Source organism: Saccoglossus kowalevskii, chromosome 22, assembly GCF_978046115.1.
Source record: "Saccoglossus kowalevskii chromosome 22, keSacKowa6.1, whole genome shotgun sequence".
In the NCBI taxonomy this organism is placed as follows: domain Eukaryota; kingdom Metazoa; phylum Hemichordata; class Enteropneusta; family Harrimaniidae; genus Saccoglossus; species Saccoglossus kowalevskii.
In genome coordinates, this window is record NC_140662.1 from 10067218 (window position 1) to 10079909 (window position 12692).

The 12692-nt window shown below is 35.9% G+C and overlaps 1 long non-coding RNA gene across 1 annotated transcript in view; it reads right to left on the reverse strand.

The window, feature by feature from the left end:
- Nucleotides 1-291: 291 nt before the first annotated feature.
- The window catches only part of LOC144362631 (uncharacterized), a 33973-nt gene continuing 21572 nt past the window's right edge, over nt 292-12692 (reverse strand). Inside the window, exon 2 of the long non-coding RNA XR_013422594.1 lies at nt 292-1051. This is a non-coding gene — a long non-coding RNA (uncharacterized LOC144362631). The remainder of the gene's footprint in view (nt 1052-12692) is intronic.

A 12692-nucleotide genomic window follows, 5' to 3' on the forward strand; every position in this document is an offset into this window, starting at 1 on the left:
AATGCATCATACTGACCATGGAGCTTTCATCCATCAACAACTTGCACCTATACCAGACTACCATTTCTAGCAGTTACCAGTAGATACAGTAATAATGCTTCAGCCAACCACACTAATCAAGATTTTCACTACCACCCACGTTTCATTGCATCCATACTCTTCGACATTACACTTTGTGTATGTGTGGGACAAACTGAAGTTATATGGTCCACAAATGCAAGATCAGCACAATTTTAAAGTTACTGGTCTCAGAAGCAATTGCAAAGGAAGTAAAGAATGATCTGACTCTCCTTTTCAACATTTTAAATATCATCATCTTTTACCTTAGAATATGCGAAACGAAAAATAGCAAGCATCCTGGATCTTTCACAGCTAACTGAAAACTAAGTAAATGACTACATTTCAAAAGAAAACTATCACAGCTGCAATGTCGATGATGCTGCAACCATGAGCCCTGTTCAAAACACGCATTTAGACTCTGTCCAGTAGGTAAGAAATTGTCTTTGGTCTACCCACTTTCTGTTCAACCAAATCGCCACTGCACACCATCTAGCGATGCTACCCACTAACCTAATGGCTTTCTGATTGTTGGCCCACCATATTCACAACATTAAATTGCCCACGCTTAGCACCTCAACCCCACACTGAGAAGTTGACAGACAAGCATCAACAATGACATTCCTAGGAATATGCCAATTATGCCCCAAACGAGTCCACTTGTCTGTTTAGGCTTTTGTTGTAACTTTGTTTCCGGTCACAGCTTACTACAGCACGTTGGAAAAAATAATTTAAAGGACAGATCATGTTGTTAAAATCAGTTACAGTTTGAGTGAATGTGATTCTCCAGATCATCACATTATTTACATGACGCATTTTAGAGACCAACAGATTGAGCTAACAGAACTAAATTTGTTAATATATTTGACTCGTCTTCTATATCGTCTTCGAGAAACCGTCGGCCTTGAACACCCATAAGATTGATCTCCGTCATGTTTCTAGGCGGAAATCATGTCTTAATATATCTTCCATCACAGAGAATTGGAATAACTTACTGTGAAAGCAAAGAAAAATAATATGGCAGTATGAGACACTTTTTTAAGACAGAGCTAGAATTTTTTAACGAAGTAGCCAGTGCTTCCTGTGGCAATGGCTTATGTTTTTTAGCTCTTTCGTTAGCAAACCGGTGTTGCCATGCTTTCTATCTTGCGAGAATACATGAGTGATCAAAGCGTTGTTAGTTGGTGGAAAAAAACATACTTGGGCTATTGTTTTCATGAATGATGTACTTAATGCATGTTTTTGAAAATTGTAATGGCGCCAACAAGATAGGATGGGAACTAGCTGTATAAAGGCACGCAATAAAATACGTGAATCCATTTTGAGCGTGCAGAATTATCGACACTTATTGTATAAAATGGTATTGTATAAAATATTGTACAGGATATATATTCTTTATATGTCAATGACATTCACGAGCTATTTACTAACAATACTATGTTTAAGACTGTTGCAATTTATATTAATATATATTGAGTGGCAATCATGGAAGGTTATCGGTGGCTACTTAAGATTCACACAGGAAGTGGTGTATGATATTTCACGCTAAACACAACAGAAACAAATGTGCACGTGACATGTATGGTGGTTGATGGAAACGTGTAATATTTACTTGAATGTAAGATAACACATTGTAATTATATATAATATATAATTGATCACCAAACAGATCTTCTCACAATTTCAGTATGTAAATTTAATGAGAATATTGACTTAAACGTCTGGAAGATCAACTCGCACGTACACGTGTACTACATTAATCTATCTGATAAATGTTCACGGACTTTGATAGCATATTCTATTTGCAAATAGGGACATGTACCATTTTCTATTACTCATTTCATGCAGTTTTATCGACAGAACTCACTATATGACTTCTTCAAAAGTACAATAATTCCTTCTCAACTATTATTTATACATGGTTTTTAACATAGTTTTTAAGACAGATGAATACTTCGTACCCGGTTTCTTCTGAATATAATGTCCTCCCCATGGTAAAATGTCTTGGATTGCAGCCGCGACATTTTAAATCGCGTCATAACATACATCCCAGTCTAAAACGCACTGCTCCAACACTCTAATATGCAGTTGCAGTATGATGACCAAACATATGTTCAAAATATCAACTCGTCTTGTCCTATGTCTTTGTGTTGTATTTCTGACATTGACGTTGTTTCTAGGTGGGGACCTCTCTTATATAAGATGGATGGACAATAAACAAGGCTAGGGTTCTGGGACGACTGACCATGAACAGGAAAGGAGGACTGACTCACCCAAGATCACACTTGGAGCTGATCAGAATGGGGCTAATTGTACAAGAAAAACCATTACTTAAATGGGCACAGCTATACAGAAACGTTATGGTTTTGTCGCTGTGCAGTTTTTGAACCATGCTTACTTGAATATGACAAAGAGTTGGATTAGCAACGTGGATTGTTTTGATGACGTATTAGAGCAAACGGTGTTTATTACTACTGATCAAGCTGCACGGGATGGGTTACTTGGTTGGCGACCTCACCTGAATGCCTTGCTTATATAATTCGGAACAGAACATTCCATGTTATTTGGGCATCTCAACTATTATAAATTTGGACTGTTCCGTGTAATAATGATTAATAAGTTGTTGGCGAGTAATATTAGTGTATTAAATACTGAATCCGACGCTGTGTGGTTTGGAAACCCTCTTCATTTTTTTCGTAAACTGATACACCCATCAGATATGCACGTCAGTGTCGCAAATTACGATAAAAGAGATCGTTTCTGCGCTGGTTTCTTGTTTTTAAACGCAGACAAGAGCAACACAAAGAGTGCGGAATACATTGACCACATGACTAAGTGAGCATATGGGCAAGTTGGAAGACAGACAACGGACAATTCGTTCTAAAGCTCCGGAACAAATAATGTTATCGAACATCCCAATTCGTGAAGACCCAATCGAGATGAATTATCTTCCCAAAGACAGATTTGTCAGCGGGCAGTGGTACAATAGAGTAAAAATGCAACACAGCCTTACTCCAGTTGTTCTGCAAACCAATTATATTATAAGGCAACGAGAACAAAATCAGAAGGGAGCACTGGTTTTTATCTTGGTGATGGTGCAATGTATAGCCAATGTCTGTCAAAATTTAAATCCCAAATGGCATTAAGTTAGGTGATTTTATCAAAACGAGTGGTCTAGGATATACTCTGATCCATGCTGTTTGTAATGCTATATGGAAATACTGGACCAACTATCGCGGGAGAAACAATTGATGCGATAATAATTGTTGAGCAGGTCCGTGTTGTAACGTTCGGTTGACGATATAGTAGTACTGATTTGACCTAAATGAATACTAACGAATTTCACATTTGTTTGCTTTTCCGATTTTTAATATGTCGTACATATTAGGTAATAGCTCCTATATCTATAATAGAACGTAGCGATTACAATTAGCAAATAGATTGTCTTTCGATCGATCGTCGCTGAAGCAATGATTTTTATTTTGTTCTGTTTTACCTTATTTAAAAAATGTGAACGTCAATATGTCAATATTCAAAACTGCATTTTTTCTGTTTTTTTTGTGTGCATATTTCAGATTGATAGATCTTGGCCTAATACTAATTTCACCGAACCTCCCGCTCGATTCGACATTTTGATCGTTTTTATTGAGCTATATAGTATTCAAGGTATTGCCAAGTCATCTATCATTTGTTTTGCATGTCGTGGGGGTGTCAAGTGCATGCCGTCATATAACGCTTTCGCTTACAGCGAAATTTCTTAAATTTCTTAAAAATTCTTGAATTTCTTGTTAAATTTCTAGTAGTTTTGGAGGCCAAATTGCAAATGCCAGACGGATTATAAATTGTTTGTTAAATGCGGCATTACCAATCAACTACAGTATTTCCACAGTAGAGTACTGCAGCTAAATATACTGGGGTATCGATGCTCAACATAGTTGATGTTGAGTAAGAGGCCCTCCACTTGGCTTACTGTGAAATGTAGACTATTCACCGTTGGAACGACTCTTGAAAATGCCCGTGCAAAAAATCGTTTGAAATAGCGGAATATTAGTCAGTAATGAGAATTCTATAATAGAAAGCTTGTTATCCAGAAAGTTAATAGATTTCAAAGTACTTAATTGCTCTGAATATAATACATTGTTCCCTACTTCAGACTTATGCAAATTATGTAATTAGCTTATTGTGTGCTTTTAAATAACAACAAATATATAGCATGTATAATGTTTGAAGCAAAATTTTGCAATCACTAAGAATTCAAAGCAAATAATAAAATTAACTTCTTCGCCTTAAGTTAGAGACGCAGGTTCGTGGGCACTTGGAAGTGATTTTTTTTTGTTTTGCTTTTTAATATCAAATCAGTCTTGGCTATAGACTGTTAACATTTTGTAGAATTGTGAATTGTGGAACATACTCAAAAACGATTTTAAAATATAGATAACAGGTCCAAACACTATCTCTTTTGAAGGTTTAGCAAGATTTAGCAAGGCTGTACATAAATATCAAAAAAGAAACATGGTGAAAAAAAGAAATGACGGGATCTCCATATTATGCACTATGTTTAACTTTTAACAAAACAATAATATATTTAAATTTGGAACTGTTACACCCATTTTAATTAAGAGCATTAGCAAACTTCTTACAGAGTGAAATGTTATGCAAATTAGCAATTATCTCAGCTTCTTTTTAGTGCACATCCCAGAAAAAATAGCTTCTAGACGCTTTGACCTTTTATTTTGTACTTTTCACAAATGATTGACAATGTGTTTATCTTCAAAATGCCGTCGGGGCATTGTTTTTGGTTGAACAGTGTTACAACAATCGTACAGACAACTAGCCTGGGTGTTAATGTATGCATAAACTTGAAGTAGTGAAATTTGAGCTGCTGCTCTGCAAAATTGACAACTGGTAGACAGTTTTCAAGACGGCATTTTCTTCATAGTAAGCAGATGTACCCATAAACGAATTTTGACAGGAAACAGAAGCATGGTATAGAAGCTATTTTTTTAATCACTTTTGACCAAAAAAGCACATTTTTGTGCATATTTCAACAGTTTCCATAAAAAAAAAAATACTAACAAAATTTTAAAATTCATACAATAAGCTTTCCGAAAATATATAGTTTTGTGGACAATGGAGGTCATCTTGGTTTCCTGTTTAACTAATTAAAATATCTGTCAAGTAAACTGCATCTCTACATTAAGAGTTCAAATTGTTTGATGGCGATGTAATGGATTAAACATGATATATTGCTTTTTGTTTGGGTGTCATTTTAATTAAGATTCTTAGCTAAATGAGTTGGTGGATAGATCTGAAACCTCAACTGAATAAAAAATACATGAATTTAAATTTAGCAATAAGTTCCTATGTTCCTAAACTTTCTGCTTGTCAGACTGATGTAGCGACGTAGATAAGATGGAGGTAATGACGTGACTAAAAGTTTACCAATTTCTAACAAAGTCGAGTTTTGTTGACTCATGTGAGTTCCAAATTTTTGATGCTATTTTTTGCTTCATCCATATGTCTGATCTTCGGATCAGCGAGTATCATGTACAGCAGCCTGGCCAAACTGTTTTAATGTACTTTGGAAACAGCGTCTAATGTTAATTATAATTAAAATTCTTTTGTCATTATTTTTTTGTGTGTAAGTAAACTATTTGTAATACTATTTGTATAATTAACTTCTTTGATACATTTTACTAATCATTTTGTTTTGATGCGGTTTCTAATAAAATATCAAGACAAATGTTTGTTTTTTAAAAATCTTACTCCAATTGTGGACACTGATTGGTGGATTGTTATTAAGCCACACGCACCGAGTCCCATTCAAGTGACACTCATTGGTGTAGCTATGATGAATTTGTTTTTGCGTATCTGTTAATCGACTTAATTAGATGAATGGCTGTGTTATGTCTGGCACCGTTTAGACCATGTGAAGTTTTGGACGGAACTCGACTCAGTGATTTGGAACTAATCACGAGATAACCGTCGCTATTCAGACTACTATTTCTGACAGCTAGTATTCGCAATTATTAATGTAGTGAATGATTAATCAAAAGATATGACGTATTCAGTACTTAGTGTGATTGGCTTTATGATTGAAGGTTACGCCTTAGAGTCTTGTTTACTGCTTTGTAATTGGTTAGAGTTTTGAAAATGAATAAAGAGAGTTTGAGTTGGTCTTGGCGAGTACATGAGGACAGACGCAGTCCAGCCCTAGAGAGTCTTGGGGCGAGCCTTGAGGCAGTCCAGTTTTGGGCTAGTCTTGGGTCAGCCTTGCGATAGTCTTGGGGATTTTTCCCCAGGGCGCTGTGTCTTATAGAGTGCTCGACTGATCGACTAAGACGAAAGTTGAAACGTATTTCGTTGTGCGTGTCTTATTTGACTGTAAAGTATAAGTGACGTTCTCGATCCCGTACCTCAAGGGGACACGAGAGAGAGACGAGACGAGATTTCCCCTGACACGTGTGGAGAACCCCAGGGAAAAGATTTTACCCCTGATATAGCAAAGAGGCAATACATGGGTCACAACTTTCTTGTTTGTTTCACGGCCTACCCTGATTTTGTGAGATTCTGTTCCCGTCATTTATTCACTTCAATAATCTTTTATCGAACAAAGAAAAACAAAAAAACAAGAGACTTATGTGAGTCTGCACGTGCAGATGGAACCTCATACAAACTACGATCCTATCGTACAAGTTATTGATAAGCCACAATCGTTTTGACCTATCACCTTACTATCCATGCCAACTAAATACAATTATGAAATGAAATGCTACGAGATTTGGTCTTAAAATATGAATGTTTCAATCGTCATGGAAATACGCTCTGAGTCTAGTTTTGGATTCTCTGGTGTGTTAACGACTATACGCGACACAAGCAGTGATTAGTACCGGCAGTATTGACCATGCCGTCGCAGAGTCGATGTGACTAAGCAATGTCTGAGTGAGTAGTTTGTAGTAAAATGGATAAACAAATTTAAACAGTCTTGGTGAAATAAAAAACGTCCACTAGCTTGTAAATACCGCGAAGTTGTTCTATATTTGGAAATCACATTTTTGTATATGTTAAGATGCAGATACCTTACCGCAAAATTATATAGATTGATACGAATTAAAACACTCATATTTAAATAACAGCTCAGCTATGCAATTAACTACAAATACCTATTAATAAAAGAAAATCAAACTTATATATTTGCTTATTTCAGTAACATCAAATGTCGTTCTAACAAAAACGATGGCGATTTACAAATAACTTTGAAATTCACATGATGAATGTGAAACGTTCACTCAGCAAAACACATTGAATCACATATTGAAATTATAATAAATGTCGTTTAAAATTCCATGTCAAACAAATTTGCTGTCTGCATCATATTATGCAGCCGGCAAATTGTCTACCAATAGCCAAGAATGATTTTGTGAATGATACTATCCTATATTTTTTTCTAAACGTTGTTATAAACTGTCATGTCAAATGACACAACAATACACGTCACCAGTAATATATAATTGCGACATTGTACGTCCGATGAATGTGAACATTCATGAGTTAGTCTACTACCCATGCGTGTAGCAAACTGATGTACATTGTGGTCATGTTTTATACCAGTTATTGTTTACACCGGATCACCACGAAGTTGATAAAAATCACTTCCTACGTAGACACTCAGGCTTATTTTAGTAGACAAATGCTAAAAACCAGCAAAATATGCGAAAAATTTATCCAAGACAAAACATAAATTATAAACAAAGGTTCTTATAACAAATCATAGTGACAAAATATTATTCTACTCAGTTTATTATTGAATGCCATAATGATTCAAATAAAATATTGGGGTTATCAATGAACAAATTGGCAATGTACAAATCAAAACAAAACAACTCCCCAAAGAGTTGAATGTGAAGCACAATAATACTGAATATAAGATATAGAATCAAAGAGAAATTGTAGATGCCTTCCATGTTTATTTTGTTAACATTGGTGCCAATCTTGCTTCAAATATCAACAATTCTTTCAACGATTTTCACCAGTGTCTTAGTAAGTCTTATAATAACTCATTTTCATTAGCCCAGAAGAGGTTGCATTAATGTTACGAAATCTTGACCAAAATAAATATCATGGCTGTGATAACCTGCCAGAAAAACTTCTTAAACAGGCTGCAACAATAATTTCCAAACCACTGTGTTTTATTTTTTAATATGTCCTTTTCCCATTTTGCAAAATGCAAAGGTAATCCCCCTTTACAAAAAATGCGCAGTTGATGTCCCTAGCAATTATATACCAATATCTGTGTTGCTCCTCTTAGGTAAAGTTTTAGATTGCAGCAGTATTTAGAGAAACAAAATATTGTTTTTGAACATCAGCACGGTTTTCGCAATTATTACAGCACAAGGCTTTCAGTGATTAAATTAATTAACAACTTACTGAACCAAATTGATGAAGGAAAAGTAACTGTTGGCATTTTCATTGATTTCACGAAAGCCTTTGACACCATAAATCACGATATACTCATGTCAAAACTTAATCACTATGGCATACGGGGTATTCCAAATAAATGGCTCAGAAATTATTTGCAACACAGAACACAGTTCTTCACCTCTCCCTATATCATGTGGTGTCCCTAAAAGGTCAGTTCTTGGTCCAACATTATCTTTTGATTTATATTAATGACTTTCCAAATTTTCAACTTTAGGTTATTTGCAAATGACTCAAATTTATTTCACACATTCCCATCAGGTTCTGACATAGAATTACCTACTGTTAATGATCATCTGAGTAATCTAGTAGATTGGTGTGATGCAAATAAATTGACAATAAATTGCTCAAAAACAAATTACATGAATATTTGGGGCCAACGTACATCATTTAGAGTAGTAGAGTCATTGTCTGTAAAAACGACCCCATTGAACAAGGTTGAAATGGCGACTTTCGTGGAATAGAAATTGACATGGGAAATACATATAACAAAAATTACTAATCTTATCCGGGAAAAAGATAGGCGTCCTACTGAAGTTACGACATTGTTGTTATACCAAACACTAACTAAACCCCAATCACTTATAGATTAGAAGTCTTGGAAACACAGATCCTACAAATTTGAAAAGCATTATAACAGCACAAAAACAGATTGCAAGATTGGTAACTTTCTCTGATTTCTGCACCTATTTTCAAACAACTTAGAATTTTTGATGTCCCTAAATTGTGCACATATTCAATTTGTGATGTTGTATACTTAGTATTATATTATCCATAGTAATCTTCCACACTCTCCACAAACATAGAACTTTATTAAGTATATTCAGCACTGTCACAATACCAGCCAAAGACACCGATGTGACTTATTTGTTCCAAAAATGAATACAACTGTAGGCCAATTTTCAATCCCGTCTTTAGAAACTAAATTATCGAAAAGTCTGCCTGTCACATTAAGATCACAACCAAAGCATATATTCAAACAATAACGTTAAGGATTTACTATTGGCGAGATACACCACATAACTTTATTTTGTTTCTTTATCAAATTCTTCTCTTTTGTAAAAACAGTATTGTCATGAAGGACTATATGGCTGCATTTATTCTATTTACTTAGTCAGTTGAGCGCCAAATATTTGATATTTGTATATTTATTTATATTTAAAGGAATTTGACAAGATTAGTTTCCTAAAGCTATTTCAAATCCCTTTTACCTATAAATATATTTATTTTTTTCTAATTCAGAATTGTATTTTTCACGTATAATATTTATTAATAAAGCATCATATCATATCATGTCATATCATATCATATATCACAATGTGCATGTATATAGTGAAACTTGACTTAAGTTATTATTGCTGAAATTATGACAAATTAAATTGACAAATCGTGAAATGTATGCTTCATTGGCACACACGTGACACATTCAAGTTGACAGAGACAGTGTTTCGCTGTTAATAAATACTTTGGTAATTTGAATGTAGAACTTATGAAAGATTGAGGCCACCCTGACACTTGCACGATTCTGTGGCACTGTCATGAAGTGTACGTAAACCCATCTTGACTTCGTGCCTTGTCGGGACGAGAATTTTGAAATGTTCAAAATTTTGGTCACGACAAAATTTCGCGACCGGATCGTGAACTATGCGCAAACTTTTCGTGACCTTGTCGTGAAGTTGTTGGAACGATGCGGGAGGCGCGCCATGCCTTGACTGTCACGAACTGTCACGAATAATTCACGAACAGCTCACGTCCGAATTGCGCAAACTCGTCGTGCCAATGCAGGAAGTGCATAAATTATGCGCAAACCATGCGTGAACTCGTCGTGCCAGTTTGATGTTTATGTCAATGTGGACACTGATGGGCACGCTGTCGTGAACTCGTCGTCAACTAGTCGTGAACAGTGCGGGAGCCTCCCAGTTCGTGCTCCAAAATGGCACGACTTGACCCGACAAGCAAGTGGTCAAAAATCATGCAAGTGTCATGGTGGCTTAGGGCTACCGACCAACACACACAGGTATTTAGCATCGTCCACTGATAATCACATGCGCATTTCATATCTTGATAAATGTTAATGACTTTTATAGCATATTCCATTAAAAATGGGGGCATGTACCATTCCCTATTACACATGTCATGCAGACATAACTCGCTAAACGCTTTCAAAATTACAATAATTCCATCTCAACTATTATTTAAACATGGTTTGTAACATAGTTTTTAAGACAGATGAATACCTAGTCTCTTCGGAATATGAAGTCCTCCCCATGGAAAAATGTCTTGGACTGCAGCCGCGACATTTTAGATTGCGTCATACCATACATCCCAGGAGAACCAAACCCACAATCTGGCTAATACCAGTCTAATACGCAAGGCACTTCTCCGACACTCTGATATGCAGTTGCAGTATGATGAAAAAACATATGTTCAAGATATCAACTCGTCTCGTCTTATGTCTGTGTGTTGTATTTTTGACATTGACTTGGTTTCTAGGTGGGGACCTCTCTTATATAAGATGGTGGGACAATCAACAACGCTCGGGTTCTGAGACGACTGACCATGAACAGGAAAGCGGGACTGACTCACCCAAGACCATGCTTGGAGCTGATCAGGAAAACCAATTAATTGAAACGGGTAATGCTATACAGAAACGTCATGGCTTTATCGTTGTGCAGTTTTTGAACCATGCTTACTTGAATATGACAAAGAGTTGGATTTGCAACGTGGATTGTTTCGATGACGTATTACAGCATACGGTATTTATTACTACTGACCAAGCTGCGTACGATGGATTACATTGTTGGCGACCTCACCTGAATGTGTTGCTTATAGAATTCGGAACAGAAGATTCCATGTCATTTGGGCATATCAATTATTATCAATTTGGACTGTTCCGTGTAAGGATGATTAATAAGTTGTTGGCGAGTAATATTAGTGTATTAATTACTGAATCCGATGCTGTGTGGTTTGAAAACCCTCTTCATTTTTTTCGTAAACCGACACATCTATCAGATATGCACGTCAATGTCGAAAATTACAATAAAGGAGATCGTTTCTGTGCTGGTTTCTTGTTTCTAAATGCGACAAGAGCGACACAAAGAGTGTGGAATACATTGACCATGAGACTAAGTGAGCGTATGAGCACGTTGAAAGACGGACAACGTAAAATTAGTGCTAAAGGTTCGGAACAAATAATGTTATCGAACATCGCAATTCGTGAAGACCCAATCGAGCTGAATTATCTTCCCAAAGACAGATTTGTCAGTGGGCAGTGGTACAATAGCGTAAAAATGCAACACAACCTTACTCCAGTTGTTCTGCAAAACAACTATGTTATTGGCAACGAGAACAAAATTAGAAGAGCCAAAAAATGGGGGCACTGGTTTTTATCGCGTGATATGGTGCAATGTATAGTCAATGTCTGTCAAAATTTAACTCCCAAAAAGCATTAAATGATGTGATTTAATCACGACGTAGCGATTACAATTAGCAAACATAATCTGTTTTGTTGATTGATCATTGCTTAAGCATCGGTTTTTATTTTGTTCTATTTAAAATATGTTAACGGTGTCAATACTTAAAGGTGCATTTTTTTTCTGCTTTTTGCATACTTCATAATGATATATCTTGGCCTAATACTAATTTTACCCAACCTCCCGCTGACATTTCGATCGTTTTTCATGAGCCATATAATTTTCAAGATATTGCCAAGACAACTATCCTATGCTTTGCATGCCATGGCGGTTTCAAATGTATGCCGTCATATGACACTTTTGCTTACAGCGATTACGCTAAGAGAAAGACAGGCAATACATCATCATTGGAGTATGACTTTCGACATAAGTATGTAAATTTCTTGTCGTTTTGGATGCCAAATTGCAAATGCCAGACGGATTATAAACTTTCTGTTAAAGGCGGCATCAACAACCAACTACAGTATATACACAGTAGAGTACTGCGGCCAAATATATTGGGGTATCGACGCTCGATGTTGAGTAAGAGGCTCTCCTCTTGGCTTACTGTGAAATGTAGAATATCACGGATGAAACAATTCATGAAAATGCCCGTGCAAAAAAAATCGTTTGAAATAGCGGAATATTAGTCAGTAATGATGATTATATAATAGAAAGTTTGTTATCCTGAATGTTAGACTTCAA